Consider the following 20,764-nt stretch of genomic DNA (forward strand, 5'->3'; position numbering starts at 1 on the left):
CTGACCAAGCTGAAGGTCTTTTTAATGTCAAACATTGCAATGGATAATCCTCTCCTTCTTCATCTTATCTTTTCTCATAAATTATAATAATTATTTTCAGCGATTATCTGAATATCTTCTCTTTATGATTCCTACCCAACTCAGGGAGGTAATATTTGGGAGTAGCCAGTATAATTTAGCTGCTAATAATCTGACTTATTTTTTTCTCATCGCCATTTGTTAGAGAAATGGCCTATAGTTTACAGGGCTATCCCACTCCTATTTTCATCTGGTAGCAGTACCATTATACCTCATTATCTCCTGAAACACTTTTTGCAAATCCATAACTACTTTCCCTGTGACAAACATGTAATAATTTGCTGGGTAACCATCATGGCTACCAGTCATTCCTCTTTACAGTGCCCTTATAGCTGATGCAATCTATTTGTACTATTTTTTTCCATTTTCTCAATGGGATATTATGACAGATATTCTCCATTCTATACTTTCCACTGTCCTTCCTTCTCTATCCATTCTTATCCTTTCCTATGCATTCCTGCCCTTTAGGTCCAGCATTATAATATCCCGTCTCATTGTTCACATACTTTCCTAGCTAATACCTTCATTTCACTTTCTCTGTGTCTTAGCCTACCTTTGTCTGTGTAGTACTTAACTCATGAAAATGTTCTCTTACCGAAGCAGTTCTCCCCCCTTTTTCTTCCCTGACCCCTTACCCCCCTTGTAATTCTGAAACACTTTTCAAGTCCTTTTCATTGATTGATTTCTGGCTCTTGGTACCTCTTCACCATTTCTATGATGTCACCTTGAGTATTTATATTATTGTACTCTCAACCCCCGCCACCTAGATAAACAAGATTAACTTCCAGTGTCATGCACTGAAATCAAAACATATCCTCATTCTTCTGCTAATACCTCCGTTTAATCTGCCATCTTCTTTTACTTCCCCCTGTCAACACTTTCCCTCAGTTCTAAAAGTACATGGTCAAAAAGACACTTTTCCATTATATTCACTTGTGTTGTTTGATATGCTTCTATCTTATCCACAAGCACTATCCTGCTTACTCGATGCTTATCTTTCATGGCAAAGGTAATGTAGGTTAGATGTTCACCTATTAAACAAAAATATGGTTAGAGATATTCTGGATGTTGCTCATGACGCTACTGCCAAGCTTCACAACTATTTTTCTCTTGTGTCATCTCTGTCTCTAATTTTCTTTGGTTGGCATCTGTATTAGCAATACACAGATAAAAAAAGAGAAAAAAAATGTACTAGTTCATACAAGTGGTTCCTATAAGAAAAAGGCTTGTTACCACTCTTCTTTCTTATCTTAGTTAGTCCATCTTTGCTCTCATTTCTTCTTTCAAGTTCTCTTTCCTCATCATGTATATAGTATTCCAGTCCCACACGTTATTTCTATTATCCCTCATTTTTCAAGATTCATTCAGTCTCGGTATCTAGTCCAATGCCCTTGAGTTCTTCTTTATTTTTTTTTTATCCTCATAGACCATGCATTCCCAGCACTCTGTCAATTCGTTTATCCCTCCTCATTACAAAGGTCCAATTCTATTCTTTCCCAGGGTCTGGTGGTATGATAGAGATATAAATAGATAGATAGATGGAATGCATAGATAGATATGAATTGTAAAATAGTTTGATTGTGCTACTGGGAAAGCCTAGGTGGGCAAATGGCTGGTACTGATAGGTGCACTTAAGACTAATAGGCATGTGTAGCCAATAGAATATATTGAGCATTTAAGAAAGGAAAGTGTTAGGACTTATGGTTTAGTGGAAGATTCTGGGTGGCAGACCCTTTGAAGAACTGCCTGTTAGATAAAGGTTATTAAAAGAAGATGGATGCACCCACCTCTTAAATTAAAGACTTAGATAAAATGTTAGAAGTTGTGGGATCACGGATGACACATAAAGTTAGCTTTGCAGGAGTCTAAAGAATCTAATGGGAAGGAGAGGTGCACTAATCATTGGGAAGTTTGCACCTTGAGAGGTTTAAGAGTTTTGAAGCCACATATCCTGCTGAAGAAGTAAATCAGAGAGGAACCTTCTGCTTATTTGAGGTGGTATTGTTTTAAGAAGTGTTGTTCCTGAAGTACTTGCCTGCATTAGTCCTTAATTGCCAGAAATGCTATCTATTCTACATAAACCAGCAGTAAGATACATTTGTGTATTTATTAGCACTGGTTCATAGAGAAAAATGACAGAACTAACTCAAAACTGATTTAAATAGCTAGTCTCAGCATAAAATCCACATAGAAAGCAGTGCAAACAGTAACTGTAACTTCAGATTTAAGGAAAATATTATAAAATATAGATAAAAATATCTTGAACCTCTCAAAACTGACATATAGCAAGGCAACTTTAAGTACAGTAGAAGAAATATAGTTTCTTGTTTAATGGATGAAAAATGAAGTCAAACTTTGGTTGTAGCTTATGTACAGGAACATCAGGTACAGCTCTAACCAATAATGTTGATCTTCCCAGAACTGCAATAGTTACTTCCCCCTCTCATCAGAACTAACCACAATTAATTCACTTAATAAACACAGAAATCACTTAAAAAAGTGCAAACTGTAAAACCAATTCAATTAATAGCTGTAGATTCAGATTCTGAAAAAAAACCCAGTAAAATGCAGAAAAATGACAGAACCCATTCAAAACTGCTTTGAATAGCTAGACGCAACACATAACCCACATGAAAAGCAGTACAAACAGCAAAATGCCTTCAATTTACAGATCCCCATCCACCCATCCAGAACAGTTTCAAAATGAGTTAGAGAACTGCTATAACATTATAACATTTCTAGTAATCATTTTAATCAGAGTTGCTGGCTACTGAGACTTGTCTGCATATATCAACTGGACACAAGCTGTTTTAAGTATACTTTCCTCTGCACTTATTTAAGACTTGAGTCAGTAAATATTGTGTGTCTGATTCAGTAAATATTGTGTCTCTGTCTCTCTGCAGTTAGTTCCCCACCCCCTCTCTGTTTCCTGTTGTGGTGTTAATCTTGGTGGCTTTGGAATTGCCCGCCCCTGCTGTAAATCTGTTTTTGCACACTCCTCCTGGACCCATCTCATTTGCTCACTCAACTGAGTACAGTGAGATCATATTTTGATTTCAGATACTCATACCAGTCCCATCTCCTCTGTGGTGTACAGAGAGAGCACTTGGGAAGGACATTCCCCCATAGTATCTTAATCTGCTCTGTTTCCTCCCTCTCCAAAAAACAAAATGCACTTCATCTGCTTTACTGTATTTGTGTTTCTTCCTACTTTATTACCTTATTTTGCTTTTGCCTCTTCTTAAAAGTACTCAATTGAATTTATTCTGCTGCCTTTATTACTGCTTGTTAGTAGCCTGATTAAATTGTAACTGTTATTCTAAGGCCCTTGGATCAAACCAGTTGTTTTACATTAAGAAGGTTTGTGGTCTGCACTGTTGTGGCAGGACAGGTAGCGTACATCTTTTTAAGTTGGGAACTGCTGATTGAAGGCTCGGTGTCTGTTATTCTAAAAGTGAATTAGTTCTGGGTTAAGCACTTGGGCTTCAGGCCAGTTATTTTACATTAAGAAGGTTTGTGGTCTACACTCTTGTGGGAGGAAAGGCTAGATTGTGGGAGGAGAGGCTAAGATTGAAGGCTCACTGTCTGTTATTCTAAAATTGTATTAGTTCTGGGTTAAGCACTTGGGCTTCAGGCCAGCTATTTTACATTAAGAAGGTTTGTGGTCTGCACTCTTGTGAGAGGAGAGGCTAGATTCTGCCCTTCTGAGCTGTGAATTTCTGCTTAAAGGCTTATTGCGCATGCTTACTTGAACTGTTTCTTTCTGAAATCGGTACGCCTTGTTTGCTGTAACATAGACGAGATTCAGGCCGGCTGGATCTAGCTTTGTTTGTATAACTTGTGCACTGATCCAGGCCATCTTTTTTGGAGAAGGTTTCTCTGTACCCTAGTGCAGGACTGTGCAGTTAGAACTTGTCTGATTGAAGACTGCTGGAACAGGGCTCAGTTTTGAGCTTTTTAACTGGTTAATTGGGTAAAGTGTTTTGATTGTATCTGCTCTATTTTCTGAAAAAAAAAAAAAACAAAAAAAATATACTTGTTCCCACCTTTCTGAACTAGTATAGTCCAGTTTTCAGGTTATTGCTGAATCCAGGGCTGTGTTACAAGTTTCTGTGATGCCCATACCTTACTTGGATAGAAGGAAGTTTCTCTGTTCACCTGAGAGAGAGAGGAGCTTTGAGCAGTCTATCTGTCCCTGGAGGAGTGGTTTCAGCCCAGAAGTTAGTAGTTTATTGGCCATTTTGGGCTAATTTTGATTGTATCTGCTCTATTTTCTGAAAACAAATACTTGTTTCCCACCTTTCTGAACTAGTATAGTCCAGTTTTCAGGTTATTGCTGAAACTAGGGCTGTGTTACAAGTTTCTTTGATGCCCATACCTTACTTGGATAGAAGGAAGTTTCTCTGTTCACCTGTGAGAGAGGGGAGCTTTGAGCAGCCTATCTGTCCCTGGAGGAGTGGTTTCAGCCCAGAAGTTAGTAGTTTATTGGCCATTTTGGGCTAATTTCTATCTCTTTCACTTCCCTGCTATAAAAAACGCATTTGCACAGTTTTTGCGCTTGTATTCTGCTCAGCAAGTGCCTTCCATGTGTTCTGCAGAGTCTACAGCAGCAGAGAGACAAAAGAGTGACTTTGGAGTGATTATGTATAATTTTTCTGCTTTTATTGCTGTCTTAACTAATTCCGCCTAAAACGCAATTTTTATTTTTGGCGAATCTGTGATTTAAAAAGTTTGTTATTGCTACATATTGTACTTATTTGCTGCCTGCACTTGAAATGAGTCATTTTTGTGTTTAAATAATCTGTTTAACTGTTGTAGGCTACACACTAAAGTGTGATAGCCTTTTCTGTACATTTAAAGTGTTGTTTTGATTGTATCTACTCTATTTTCTGAAAAAAACAAATAAAAACATATACCTGTTGCCCGCCTTTCTGAACTAGTATAGTCCAGTTTTCAGGTTATTGCTGAATCCAGGGCTGAGTTACATGTTTCTATGTTGCCCATACCTTACTTGGATAGAAGGAAGTTTCTCTGTTCACCTGTGAGAGAGAGGAGCTTTGAGCAGCCTATCTGTCCCTGGAGGAGTGGTTTCAGCCCAGAAGTTAGTAGTTTATTGGCCATTTTGGGTTAATTTTGATTGTATCTGCTCTATTTTCTGAAAAAAAAAAAAAAAAATATATATATATATATATATATATATATATATATATATATATACTTTTTCACGTCTTTCTGAACTAGTATAGTCCACTTTTCAGGTTATTGCTGAATCCAGTGCTGTGTTACAAGTTTCTGTGTTGCCCATACCTTATTTGGATAGAAGGAAGTTTCTCTGCTCACCTGTGAGAGAGCGGAGCTTTGAGCAGCCTATCTGTCCCTGGAGGAGTGGTTTCAGCCCAGAAGTTAGTAGTTTATTGGCCATTTTGGGCTAATTTTGATTGTAGCTGCTCTATTTTCTGAAAAAAATATATACATATACTTTTTCACATCTTTCTGAACTAGTATAGTCCAGTTTTCAGGTTATTGCTGAATCCAGGGCTGAGTTACAAGTTTCTGTGTTGCCCATACGTTACTTGGATAGAAGGGAGTTTCTCTGTTCACCTGTGAGAGAGGGGAGCTTTGAGCAGCCTATCTGTCCCTGGAGGACTGGTTTCAGCCCAGAAGTTAGTAGTTTATTGGCCATTTTGGGCTAATTATGATTGCATCTGCTCTATTTTCTGAAAAAAAAAAAAATATATATATATATATATACTTTTTCATGCTTTTCTGAACTAGTATAGTCCAGTTTTCAGGTTATTGCTGAATCCAGGACTGTGTTACAAGTTTCTGTGTTGCCCATACCTTACTTGGATAGAAGGAAGTTTCTCTGTTCACCTGTGAGAGAGAGGAGCTTTGAGCAGCCTATCTGTCCCTGGAGGAGTGGTTTCAGCCCAGATGTTAGTAGTTTATTGGCCATTTTGGGCTAATTTTGATTGTATCTGCTCTATTTTCTGAAAAAAAAAATATATATATACTTTTTCACGTCTTTCTGAACTAGTATAGTCCACTTTTCAGGTTATTGCTGAATCCAGTGCTGTGTTACAAGTTTCTGTGTTGCCCATACCTTATTTGGATAGAAGGAAGTTTCTCTGCTCACCTGTGAGAGAGCGGAGCTTTGAGCAGCCTATCTGTCCCTGGAGGAGTGGTTTCAGCCCAGAAGTTAGTAGTTTATTGGCCATTTTGGGCTAATTTTGATTGTAGCTGCTCTATTTTCTGAAAAAAATATATATATACTTTTTCACATCTTTCTGAACTAGTATAGTCCAGTTTTCATGTTATTGCTGAATCCAGGTCTGAGTTACAAGTTTCTGTGTTGCCCATACCTTATTTGGATAGAAGGAAGTTTCTCTGCTCACCTGTGAGAGAGGGGAGCTTTGAGCAGCCTATCTGTCCCTGGAGGAGTGGTTTCAGCCCAGAAGTTAGTAGTTTATTGGCCATTTTGGGCTAATTTTGATTGTAGCTGCTCTATTTTCTGAATATATATATATATATATATATATATATATATATATATATATATATATATATATATATACTTTTTCACATCTTTCTGAACTAGTATAGTCCAGTTTTCAGGTTATTGCTGAATCCAGGGCTGAGTTACAAGTTTCTGTGCTGCCCATACGTTACTTGGATAGAAGGGAGTTTCTCTGTTCACCTGTGAGAGAGGGGAGCTTTGAGCAGCCTATCTGTCCCTGGAGGAGTGGTTTCAGCCCAGAAGTTAGTAGTTTATTGGCCATTTTGGGCTAATTTTGATTGCATCTGCTCTATTTTCTGAAAAAAAAAAATATATATACTTTTTCATGCCTTTCTGAACTAGTATAGTCCAGTGTTTAGGTTATTGCTGAATCCAGGGCTGTGTTGCAAGTTTCTGTGTTGCCCATACCTTATTTGGATAGAAGAAAGTTTCTCTGCTCACCTGTGAGAAAGGGGAGCTTTGAGCAGCCTATCTGTCCCTGGAGGAGTGGTTTCAGCCCAGAAGTTAGTAGTTTATTGGCCATTTTGGGCTAATTTTGATTGCATCTGCTCTATTTTCTGAAAAAAAAAAAATATATATACTTTTTCATGCCTTTCTGAACTAGTATAGTCCAGTTTTCAGGTTATTGCTGAATCCAGGACTGTGTTACAAGTTTCTGTGTTGCCCATACCTTACTTGGATAGAAGGAAGTTTCTCTATTCACCTGTGAGAGAGGGGAGCTTTGAGCAGCCTATCTGTTCCTGGAGGAGTGGTTTCAGCCCAGAAGTTAATAGTTTATTGGCCATTTTGGGCTAATTTCTATCTCGTTCACTTCCCTGCTATAAAAAAACGCATTTGTGCAGTTTTGTGCACCAGGCAGCACCGTTTAGCTAGAGTTAAACTATTTTCGGCTCCACAAAGTCTACTCTTGAATTTTTCCCTTAGAACTAGACAAACCTTCAACTTTAGCACTCAAACCATTCATTTCACAGTCTGGCACTTAATTAAAACTCATAGCAAGCACTTATTAACCCTAGCACTCGACCCCCCCCTATACTGTCCAGAAGGACAAGGCTCAATATTCATCCCCACCAGCCAATCAGAAAAACAGCTTACTCTACCTATTCAGACTTGTCCAAAGGGCAGTTTCTGGTGTACTCTCCAGTCCAACTGGTTAATCTGGGCATTTTGAGGCAATGTTACAACTGCCTCATGTACGCAGACAACCCTCTCCTCCTACCACCAAACACTAATATATGTGAGAGATGCAATTATACAGCCAAACTGGAGGCAAAGCTCTATCAACCCAAGACTGGAACTGACAGTCAAGAGGAGAAGGGTAATACTTGCAACACACCACCAGTCTCGCATAGACCTAATAAACCAACACCGGCAAATAGCACACATTTATACATGAAAACATACTCGGTGGCTCTAAATAAAAATCTGCAAAAGCAACAGAGACCTCCAAAGCAGACATCCAAGCAATCTCCACACCCCATCACCAACCATGAAACACATACTTCACATATTCAGTGTGCCATGCAATCACAGCCCTTAATGCAAAATAACATACCAAACACACTAGTAATAGGTGACTCTATAGTCAGGCACACTGATGTCCCACTCACTAGGCTGGACAAGGAGAAGGTTACAGTTAGTTGCCTGTTGGGTGCCAGGATCTGCCACATAACACAAGCACTCAGGTCACTCCAGAACAAGTACAAATATGACTCTGTCATTGTCCATGTTGGTGTGAATGACTTGAGACGTACCTCCCTGGACTACATGAAAAGAGACATGGAAGAGCTCTCTGATCATGTAGCCCAGGCCAGTATGACACAGACCCTGAGTAGCATCCTGCCCTCACCAAGAATGATGCCACAGTATAAAGAAAAAAATGATCAATTTCAACAATTGGCTAAGTTTCTGGTGTCATTCAAAGGGGATCCAGTATCTGTCCGCCTGGGATGACATGCTTGACAAGCCACGTTGCTTCACAAGAGATGGCTTGCACCTGTCACCCTTAGGCTTTTGAATACTGGCCAAGGCTCTTGCCGCCCCCATAGTGCCTTTTTTAGGCAAGGCTCAAAAGACAAACCCACCACCCTAAATAGCACAAGTAACCAAAACTGAGGGTAATGCTACTCAACTCCAGAAGTCTAAACATCACAATGCACACACTTAAGGCACTCCTCAGTATGGAGAACATTGACATCTGTGTAGTAACAGAAACCTGGCTTAAGGCTCCTTAGAGCACCACAGCACTACTAGGCTATAACTCATACCATACCTTTCGGCCACAGAACCAGGACCGAAACACAAAAGGCGGGGGTGTATCCATATTCATCAAGGATACCCACACTTCCAGGTTAGTGGCGCAGCACAATGCATCAGAGATCATCCATGTGCAACTAACAACGGGCAAAACTGCAATTCAAATTGTAACTTGCTACAGATCACCCACCATGGCCCAGGACCCCCCCCATTCCACATTTCTGGAGACACTGGGAAATATGAAGATCCTACCAAACACCCTAATACTGGGTGATTTCAATTACCCAAACATAAACTGGGAGAACTACTCAAGTACTTACTGCCTTGCCCAACACTTCCTAGAATTTATAAACACGAACGCTCTGGATCAACTGGTCAACACCCCCACCAAAGGGAACAACATATTGGACCTGGTCATCATCAACATGGGTGACCGGTGTTCCGCACCGGAGGTCAAACCCTCGCTGGTTAGATCAGACCATAGACTAATCACTCTGGATATCCACATCCCACCCCCACCCCCAATCAAGGAAACCACCATGAAAAACTTTTCAAAAGCAAACTTCACATTACTTAAGACCGAGGTGGGAAGGTTCACAGCCCCCATGCTAAAGGACAATGCTGTCCAAGCTGCTGAAAACTTTACAAAGGCACTCTATGAGCATCTACAGGAATGCATGGATCGTGCTATCCCAAGTAAAACCAAGACTCACTCCTCCAAGAAAAGGAAACCAGTCTGGTGGAACCCTGCCATAAACAAGCTATACAACAAAGGAGGAAACTAGTACAGAAAAGTAAAATCCCAAGAAGGAAAGACATCCTTGATCAGTATCAGCAAGAAACTACAATCCCTCATTAAATCATCCAAGGCTAGTTTTGAAAGAAAAACTGCCAATGACTTCAAAGATAACCACAAAGTGTTATTTAGCTATGTCAAGAACCTGTGGAAACTCTCAGATCTGCTCTGAGTTAGTGCAGAATGGCACAAAATACACTGAACTGACTGATATTGCCAACATTCTGGCAGACAGGTTTAGTGCAAACTTCACCCTCCACTCACCCCCTAAAGGGCCCATAACCATACCGGAAGAATGTATGGCCCCATCAATCACTGACACACAGGTTAAAACAGCCCTATCCAAAGCCAAAAACGCAGCTCAATGGGACCGGATGGTGTCCCAGGCTGTGTTTTACAAGAGCTCCGAAATGAACTAACCCCTCACCTAAACATACTGTTCAAACTCAGCTTCTCTACAGGCTATGTACCCACAGAGTGGTGCACAGCAACAGTTATCCCATTCCACAAAGGTGGAGCCACAACGGACCCTGGGAACTATCACCCTATAAGCCTGACTAGCCTGGTCTGCAAGGCTATGGAACGCATCATCATATAACTCATTAACAGAGACATTGGGAACCTCCAAACCTTGGACCCTACCCATTTTGGCTTTGTTAAGGGCAGATCATGCCCCCTAAACCTGGTGGACTTCTTTGATATGGTTACCAAGGCATTAGACGAGGGAAAGGAGGTCCACACAGCCTACCTAGACCTCACAAAGGCTTTTGACACCATTCCCCATTCTAGTAATCTAGACAAGCTCACCAGCTTGAACATAACCCCTGCCATTCTGCACTAACTCAGAGCAGATCTGAGAGTTTCCACTTAGGTTCTTTTGCTTGAATTAAGCTTGTTTTTTGCATTCATTTAATACCTGCTCTTTAAAGTTTTGTCTTTTTGTTGATTTAACTGTTGAGGCTGCTCACTCAAGTGCGCTAGCCTGTGTAAAGTATTTACTGTGCATTTTCTGTTGCCTGTTTAGAAAAAAAAGAAAAAAACAAAAAAAATCCTTGTTTCCCGCCTTTCCTGAGCTAGAATAGTCCCTAATACAGGTATTGCTGTATTCTGGACTTTAGAATAGTTCCTGTGTTGCCCATATCCTTACTTGGATAGAAGGAAGCTTCTTTGTTCACCAGTGGGAGTGGGGAGCTTTGAGGAGCCTATCTGTACCTGGAGGAGTGATCTCAGCACATAATCTTGTTGTTTATTGGCCATTTTGGGCTAATTCCTAGCTCTTTCAAGTCCCTTGTTTAAAAACCCACTTTAGCGTGGCTTTGCGTGATTTTGCGCATAGCGCAGCATCGGGCAGCGCTGCTTAAACAGGTTTAAACTATTACCGGCTCCACAGAGTCTGCTCTTCACTTTTTCCCTTGGAAGTGATCTGTATGTCAAAGGGAGCACTCTATTTTCACCTTATAGCCTTTCACTTGCACTTAGAAGTAATTTTAAAGCACTAAAACCTCTGTTATACACTACTGATTCTCCTAGATCAGTCAAAAGTAGTAACCATAAATATCCTGACATGTCCAAAGGTCAGTTTCATGTGTACTCTCCAGTCCAGCTGGTGAATATGGGAATCTTAAGGCAATGTTACAACTGCCTTATGTACAGAGACAACCCTTTCCTCCTCCCAACAAACTCAAATATATGTGAGAGATGCAACTATATTGCCAAACTGGAGGCTGAGCTCTCTCGACCCATGACTGGCACAGTCAATCAGGAGGAGAAGGTAATCACACACACCACAGATCCAGTCTCACATAGACCTATAGCAACAGCAAACCAAACACATAAACACACAAAAACATACTCGGAGGTTCTAAATAAAAATTTGCCAAGCAGCAGAGACCTCCAAAGCAGACACCCAAACAACTGCTACCCCACAACAATACCCACGTATCACATAGTCAACAAAGTCAGTGTGCCACACAGTCAGAGCCCTTGAGGCTAAACAACACACCAAATACACTTGTAATAGGTGACTCTATAGTCAGACACACTGATGTCCCACTCACCAGGCTGAATAAGGAGAAGGTCACTGTAAGCTGTCTGTCGGGTGCCAGGATCCGCCACATAACACATGCACTCAGGTCACTCCAAAGCAAGTACAAATATGACTCCATCATTGTCCATGCTGGTGTGAATGACCTGAGACGTACCTCCCTGGACTACATGAAAAGAGACATAGAGGAGCTCTCTGATCATGTCGCCCGGGCTGGTATGACCCTGACCTTGAGTAGCATCTTACCCTCACCAAGAATGATGCCACAGTATAAAGACAAAAATGATAAGTTTTAACAATTGGCTAAAGTACTGGTGTCATTCAAAGGGGATCCAGTGTCTGTCAGCCTGGGATGACATGCTCGACAAGCCACATTGATTCGCTAGGGACAGCTTGCACCTGTCACCCCTGGGCTTTCGAATACTGGCTAAGGCTCTTGCCACCCACATAGTGCCTTTTTTAGGCAGGGCTCAAAAGACAAACCCACCTCCATAGACAATACAAGGAAAAAAAAACTAAGGGTAATGCTGCTCAATGCCAGAAGTCTAAACCTCAAAATGCACACACTCGAGACTTTCCTCAGTATGGAGAACATCGATGTCTGTGCAGTAACAGAAACCTGGTTCAAGGCACCCGAAAGCACCCCAGCACTACCAGGTTATATTTCATACCATGCTTTTCGGCCACAAAACTTGGACCGAACCACAAAAGGAGGGGGAGTTTCCATATACATCAAAAATACCCACACCTCGAAGTTAGTAGCACTGCACGAAGCAACGGAAACCATCCATGTGCAACTAACAGTGGGAAAAACTGCCTTTAAGTTTATAGCCTACTACAGACCACCCTCCCAAACTCAGGAACCCCACTCGACTTTCCTGAGAACACTGGAGAACATGAAGGTTTCTCCAAACACCATTATATTGGGTGACTTCAACTACCCAAACATTGACTGGGTAAACTACTCAAGCCCACACACCCTCGCCCAATGGTTCCTAGAATTTATAAACTCAAATGCTATGGAACAACTGGTCACCACACCCACAACAGGGGAAAACATATTGGACCTGGTCATCACAAAGATAGGGACTCTATGCTCCACACCAGAGGTATACCCCTCACTGGTAAGATCAGACCACAAATTAATCTCACTGGACATCCAAATTCCGTCCCCACCCACAGCCAAGGTAACCACAATGAAGAATTTCTCAAAAGCAAACTTCACACTTCTCAAAACCGAGGTGGTATCTTTCAAAGCCCCTGGGCCAGTGGAAAATACAGCTCAAACTGCAGAATCCTTTACAAACGCATTCTATGGACACCTACAGGAATGTATGGATCGTGCTATCCCAAATAAAACTAAGACTCACTCCTCCAAAGGCAGGAGACCAGTCTGGTGGACCGCGGCCATAAATAAGCTATACAACAAAAGGAGGAAGCTACTACATGATAGAGCAAAATCCCAAAAAGGCAAGGCATCTCTGATCAGCAAGAAGCTACGATCCCTCATAAAATCATCTAAGACCAGCTTCGAAAGAAAAATTGCACAAGATACTAAAGACAATCACAAGGCCTTCTTTAGTTATTTCAGGAACCTGGGCGGCAACTCACAGATATGCTCTGAGTTAGTGCAAAATGACAAAAAATACACTGAACCCACAGACAATGCCAATATCCTGGCAGACAGGTTCAGTGCAAATTTCTCTCCCTATCCCCCCCAAAGGAGCAAATCTCCATCCCAACAAAGTGTAGCCTCCCAGACATCACAGATGAACAGGTGAGAGCTGCCCTCTCCAAGGCAAAAAACACAGCATCAATGGGACCGGACGGTGTCCCGGGCTGCATCTTACATGAGCTACAAGATGAACTTAACCCTCACATTAAGTCACTGTTCAAGCTCAGCCTTACTACAGGATATGTACCCAAGGAATGGCGTACTGCAACGGTGGTCCTGCTCTACAAGGGAGGTGCCACAACAGACCCCGGAAACTATCGCCCTATAAGCCTGACTAGCCTGATCTGCAAAGTTATGGAGCGTATCATCATGGAACTCATAAACAATGACATCGGGAACCTTCAGACACTGGATCCTACCCAATTCGGCTTTGTTAAAGGCAGATCCTGCCTCTTGAACCTGGTCAACGTCTTTGAAACAGTTACCAGAGCCATAGACAAAGGGAAGGTAGTCCACACAGCCTACCTGGACCTCGCAAAAGCCTTTGACACAATACCCCACTCAGGAATCAAAAATAAGCTCACTAGCTTAAATATCAACTCCCTATGTCACAAGATGGGTTGCAAACTGGCTCAGGGATAGAACCCACATGGTCAGAATTGCAGGTGCCTTGTCAGACTCTAAACCAGTCACAAGTGGCATCCCACAAGGTTCAGTCCTGGGACCTCTCTTGTTCGGTATTTATTTCTCTGAGGTACAGGCAAACACGGGAGGACTATGGCTGACAAAGTTCGCAGATGACTACAAACTGGGTGCCATAATAGACTCTCTGGCTGACACAAGCATCCCCCAAAAGGGTCTCAAAAAGACAGATAACTGGTGCCAAAGACATGGCCTGAAGCTAAATGCTAAAAAATGCATAGTCATCCCCTTTGGGAAAAGCAAAGTGCCCACAGATTACCACATAGGAGGTAATCCATTAAGTACGGAGGAAGTAATTAGGGATTTGGGGACCCAAGTAGATAGTAATCTCTCCTTTGACAATCACGTTGCCAAAGTGGTTAGAAAGACCTTCTATATAGCCCACCTCATCATGAAAGGTTTCACATGTAGATCAAGAGAGGTCTTTGTGCCACTCTATTCATCACTCATCAGGCCCATAATTGAATACAATGCCCCATTTGGGATGTACCTTACCCGACACATGTAGCAACTGGAAAGACCCCAAAAGTACCTCACCAAGAGGATCAAGGGACTCAAACAGATGCCCTATGCGGTTAGGCTAAAGAAACTCCAGTTCTACTCAGTTGCTTACTGCCTACTCAGAGGCGATCTGTGCCTGACATATAAAGCCATGTCAAACCCAGAATTAATGGACATGCTCCACCTCAAGAAATCCAAATCCCTTAGAGCTACATGCTCCAGTGACTTAAACCTCAGCACAGAAATAAATAGGACATGCTGGAGGGACAGATTCATATCTCAGAGACTCCCTTCACTCTGGAACAAAATCCCAGTCCAGGTTAGGCAGAGCCCCTCACTGACCCTCTTCAAGAGAAATCTTGACGAGTGGATGGGAGATCATAAGTATACCCCTGGGATCTTTTCTGGGTCCCTGCTAGACAGAGGCACAATAAACTAACCATAAAGGGGCTATATTCTGTGACCTACTATTCAAAGGCACAGTCTACAAATCTAAAAGGGTGGTGAAAGCCAAACACACTCTGGCTAGGCTTATAAATGCCCTAGGGCAGATAGCCTAGTATCAACCTATGAACCTATGAACCTATAAACCCCTACATCATGAGATGGGTTGCCAACTGGCTCATAGATAGAACCCACATGGTGAGAGTTGCAGGCTCTATGTCCGACTCTAAACCGGTTACAAGTGGCATCCCCCAGGGGACAGTCCTAGGACCCCTCCTGTTCGGTATATACTTCCCAGAGGTACAGGCAAGCACAGGAGGACTATGGCTGACCAAGTTCACAGACGACTGCACACTAGGTGCCATAATTGATTCTCCAGCTGATACAGACACCATCCAGATGGGTCTCACTGAGACGGATACCTGGTGTCAAAATCATGGCCTCAAGCTAAATGCCAAAAAGTGCATAGTCATCCCCTTTGGAGAAAACAAAGTACCGCGAACTACCACATAGGTGGTAGTCCCCTAAATACAGAAAATGTAATAAGCGATCTGGGGACCCAAGTAGATAGTAATCTCTCCTTTGAAAATCATATTGCCAAGGTGGTTAGAAAATCCTTCTATGTGGCCCACCTAATCACAAAAGGGTTCACATCTAGAACAAAAGAGGTTATTGTGCCTCTCTACTCATCACTCATTAGACCCATCATAGAATACAATGCCCCATTTGGGATGTACCTTACAAGATACCTGCAACAGCTGGAAAGACTACAACAGTACCTCACCAAGAGGATTACTGACCTCAAACAGATGCCCTATGCAGCCCGACTCAAGAAACTCCAGCTGTACTCGGTTGCATACCGCTTACTCAGAGGTGATCTCTGCCTGACATACAAGGCCATGCCCAACACAGAATTGATGGACATGCTCCACCTAAAAAAACAAATCCCGGAGAGCCACGTACTCTAGAGATATAAACCTCACCACAACGATAAATATGACATGCTGGAGGGATAGATTCCTATCCCAGAGACTCCCCATGCTTTGGAACAGGATTCCAATATACATCAGGCAGAGCCCCTCACTAACACTCTTCAAGAGAAACCTTGACGGGTGGATGTGAAACAGAAAATTTACCCCGAGGATCACTGCAGTGGCTCTGCTGGACAGTGGCACAGGGAACTAATGGCTCTGCTGGACAGAGGCACAGGGAACTAATCTAAGGGGGTGGCGAAAGCCAACACATTCTGGTTAGGCTTATAAATGCCCTTGGGCAGATAGCCAAGTACTTACCTATGAACCTATGAACCTAATACAAAGGGAAAAACACTTTGCATATGTAGGGCATTATTTGAGAGTGAGATGCATCCCAACATCAGGTTTCGTCTGTATTATGATGTACATTAAGTTCACTAGAATGTTTTTTGTGGTGTTACTAGTTTTACAAAGATGAAGAAGATCCAACAGGACAGGACTATTAGCAATCTTTAATGATGGTGCAGAAGTCTCTGATAGCTGAAGTGGAGTGATAGGGCTTTTAGATGCTTTGTGTACCTAAAAGAACTCTTACTTTTTTTTGGACTGGAAGCATTGCATTTTTTTCTAGTTGGTTGAGCTGCCTAGATACGTACATGCTAAGGATGGCATTGTATTCTATAATGGGTCAAATAAGGGAGGAACAGAGAGAAGAAGTTATTTCCTTGTACCTGGAAGATGTGGCTTTATGAAATAGGCTAGACTGAAATATGTCCTAACCATAGTTGATGCATGGAGGTTGAAAGTGGGATTGTTGTCTTCAAATGTGATCAGGCCTCTAATAATAGTGTCTTATTTGAGTTGGGTACCATATGTGTGATAGATACATGGGTAATCTTGTCTCTCAGAAAATAATATTACATTTCTGAGTATTTGGCTTCATCCTGTGGTCTGGACATCAAGAGTTTGCAAAGGTTAGACCTTTTGGATGATGTGTTCAAATGTTCAATGAGTTGATGACAGTTCTAGTTTACAATCATTGGCAAACTCTGTCAGGCAGAGACCCTTGAAATCAGTTTGGATGTCAGTGAAGTAGATGTGAAATAATGTTAGTCCCAAAATGTGAGCTTGTAGGGTGTCACTGATGCTGAATCTTTTGGAAGATAATGTGCCTCAAACTGTGACTGAGTGGAATCTTCCTGTAAGCCACTTTGCTATCCAGCATATTCCATAAGGATTTATGGTTAACTGCCCAACTTCTCAGTAATTCCATAGTGTAGAACAGTGTTGAAGGCCTTGGATAAGTTCAGGTAGATAGTGTGGACAGATTTGCCTTCATCCAGTGCCCTGTGGCAGTTATGTGCTGTCTGAGACATAGATGGTGTTATGTAATTAGCAATTATATGGTACTTGGGCTTGCCTATAGATACAATGATGTTCAGGAGTTCTAGATCATTATCCTACTGTATTAGGTAATGCAGCAGTAGTGTTGTTGCCTCCCAGCAAGAGGTTCTCCCGTTCGATTCTCGGATTGGGTTGGGAGTGCCCTCTGTGTGGAGTCTGCATATCCTCTCCGCAGTCGAGTGGGCATTCAAAAGACATGTGTTGAATGAGCTTGCCTTCGTTGAAGGTTGAGCATCGGGCTGGCAACTCAACACCATAAAAAACAACTGCCAATCATTAGCGGACCGGAGTTCCGCTGTGGCGACCCCTAACCAAGAAAAACCGAAAGACAAAAAAAAAAAATAAGACATGAAGTGTGAGGTTTTTGAACGAATATGGGCATGTTTATACCAGAAATACACCTATTTTCAGCAGGTGATCTGAATAAGTGTTATGCGATGTACCTAGGTATAGAAGGAGAAGATGTGTTGCCCGTGTGTTGGAACCAAGTTTGTTAAATCATTCAAATGTATATGCTTTCAAGAGTTAGGAAGGCCTCAGTGGGCAGGCATTTCCTTATTTAACCTTCTAGCACTGAGCAGTGTCACATTGAGACATGTTTGGCTGGGAATCAAGGTTGGCAGATGTAGAACACAGACTTTGCCCAAAAAAACGCAATATGGGTGTAAATAATGTCTTAGCCATGGGAAGTCCTTGGGAAGGAGATGTGCATGCCATGTTACTGAAGAAAGGAATGTTCTCCATCTCTTCCCAAGCTAACACACATTGTAACAACATGAAATGACTCCAGATACTAATGGAGTTGTTTAAGTTAGTTATTCTTTTCTTGTATTGTGTCATCATTTGTGGTGATTGCAGGATGTTGCTCACAAGTAGCCATTTAGCAGTCTTAATCTCATTTAGAGCTCATTCTCACATGTACAATGAACAAATTGTATACATATTTCTGGTGAAGGAAGTTGAGTACCCAAGTAAAACGGCATATACTAGCATGTGATATACACTAACCATCACTGTATCCTTGCATGGCCTGATGACTGCTGCATCAGTATATCTGACAACAAAGTCACCTGTGACTAGGATGTTGCCATGTGTGGCAGCAAGCACTGGTTGCTTGAGTGACTTTTGTTTTCAATGGCATTAAAAGATGCTATGGAAATTCTTGTTGATTGAAGTGTGAATGCTTTGCTGAGGTTTGGGTGTGATTATGCATTGTCTAGATTCATAAGAGGCACTGGAAAGGATGTTTTTTACTACCAATGTATAAGTGGGTTTAATGTCTGTACTGTGCTGTAGTAGTGTGGCTCCATGGTGTTTTTTAACAACTGGGAAATCCACGAAGCTTGCCTCCAGTTTAAATTTATACCTAGACTTCTAACAAATTGATTCAGTGTTTGTTACTAATAATGGGCTGTCAGTGAACATGAAACAGTTGCTGCAGTGGCTTAAGTCACTTAATTCTAGTAAGCTGACAAAAGAAAAGATAAAGGCAGACTGTGGCCTGTGGTATATGGCAATTTGATTGGGGGTTCAGTTATAAGGATTTGGGGTACTGGTCTGACCAAGATACAGTAACAATAGTTTTAGAATCAGTTGTTGAGGAATTTTGTGGACACCAGAAAAATATGTTTTCAGTAGTTGGTTGCGGAGTAGAAGAAAAAAACTGGGGACTATGTAGTACATGATACAGTTACAGAAGCTGGGAACTGTGGAGATCAGTATCACAGTTCATTTAGGGCAAAGATGGGCTACTGGGTGCTAATTTCATAGTATTGTGATGAAAAAAAGTATACAGGTTACAGGTACGAGTATCACACATCTTACTAATACAATATAGAAATTAGAAATTTCAAGCCCCAACACCCTCGCCCAATGGTTCCTAGAATTTATAAACTCAAATGCTATGGAACAACTTGTTACCACTCCCACAAGAGGGGAAAACATATTGGACCTGATCATCACCAACATGTGGACTCTATGTTCCATGCCAGAGGTATACCCCTCATTGGTAAGATCTGACCATAAATTAATATCACTGGACATCCATATCCTGTCCCCACCCCCAGCCAAGGAAACCACAGTGAAGAACTCAAAAGCAATCTTCACACTTCTCAAAACCCAAGTGGAATCCTTCAAAGCCCCCAGGCCAGTGAAAAAATACGGCCCAAACCGCAGAATCCTTTACAAACGCATTCTATGGACACCTACAGGAATGCATGGATCGTGCTATCCCAACTAAAACCAAGACTCACTCCTCCAAAGGCAGGAGACCTGTCTGGTGGACCCCAGCCATAAATAAACTATACAACAGAAGGAGGAAGCTACTACATGATAGAGCAAAATCCCAAAAAGGGAAGGCATCTCTGATCAGTACTAGCAAGAAACTACGATCCCTCATAAAATCATCTAAGGCCAGCGTCAAAAGAAAAATTGCACAAGATGCTAAAGATAATCACAAGGCCTTCTTTAGTTATGTCAGGAACCTGGGTGGCAACTCCCAGATATGCTCTGAGTTAGTGCAAAATGACAAAAAATACACTGAACCCACAGACATTGCCAAAATCCTGGCAGACAGGTTTAGTGCAAACTTCTCCCCCCCTTCCCCCCCAAAAGAGCAAATGTCTATCCCAACAGAGTGTAGCCTCCCTGAAATCACAGATGCACAGGTGAGAGCTTCCCTCTCCAAAGCAAAAAACACAGCATCAATGGGACTGGACGGTGTCCCGGGCTGCGTCTTACACGAGCTCCAAGAAGAACTGAACCCTCACATAAAATCACTGTTCAATCTCAGCCTTACTACAGGATATGTACCCAAGGAATGGCGTACAGCAACAGTGGTCCCACTCCACAAAGGTGGTGCCACAGTGGACCCCAGAAACTATCGCCCTATAAGCCTGACTAGCCTAGTCTGCAAAGCTATGGAGCGTATCATCATGGACCTCATAAACAAAGACATTAGGAACCTCCAAACACTGGATCCTACCCAATTTGGCTTTGTTAAGGGCAGATCTTGCCTCTTGAACCTGGTCAACTTCTTTGAAACAGTCACCAAGGCCATAGATGAAGGGAAGGTAGTCCACACAGCCTACCTGGACCTCGCAAAAGCCTTCGACACAATACCCAACTCGGGCATCATAAATAAGCTCACCAGCTTAAATATCAACTACCTATGTCACAAGATGGGTTGTAAACTGGCTCAGGGATAGGACCCACATGGTCAGAATTGCAGGTGCCATGTCAGACTCTAAACCAGTTACAAGTGGCATCCCACAGGGCTCAGTCCTGGGACCTCTCTTGTTCGGTATATATTTCTCTGAGGTACAGGCTAACATGGAAGGACTATTGCTGACCAAGTTCGCAGATGACTGAAAAC

The sequence above is a fragment of the Protopterus annectens genome, chromosome 2.part1 (assembly GCF_019279795.1).
Source record: "Protopterus annectens isolate FY-2018-M chromosome 2.part1, PAN1.0, whole genome shotgun sequence".
In the NCBI taxonomy this organism is placed as follows: Eukaryota; Metazoa; Chordata; order Ceratodontiformes; family Protopteridae; genus Protopterus; species Protopterus annectens.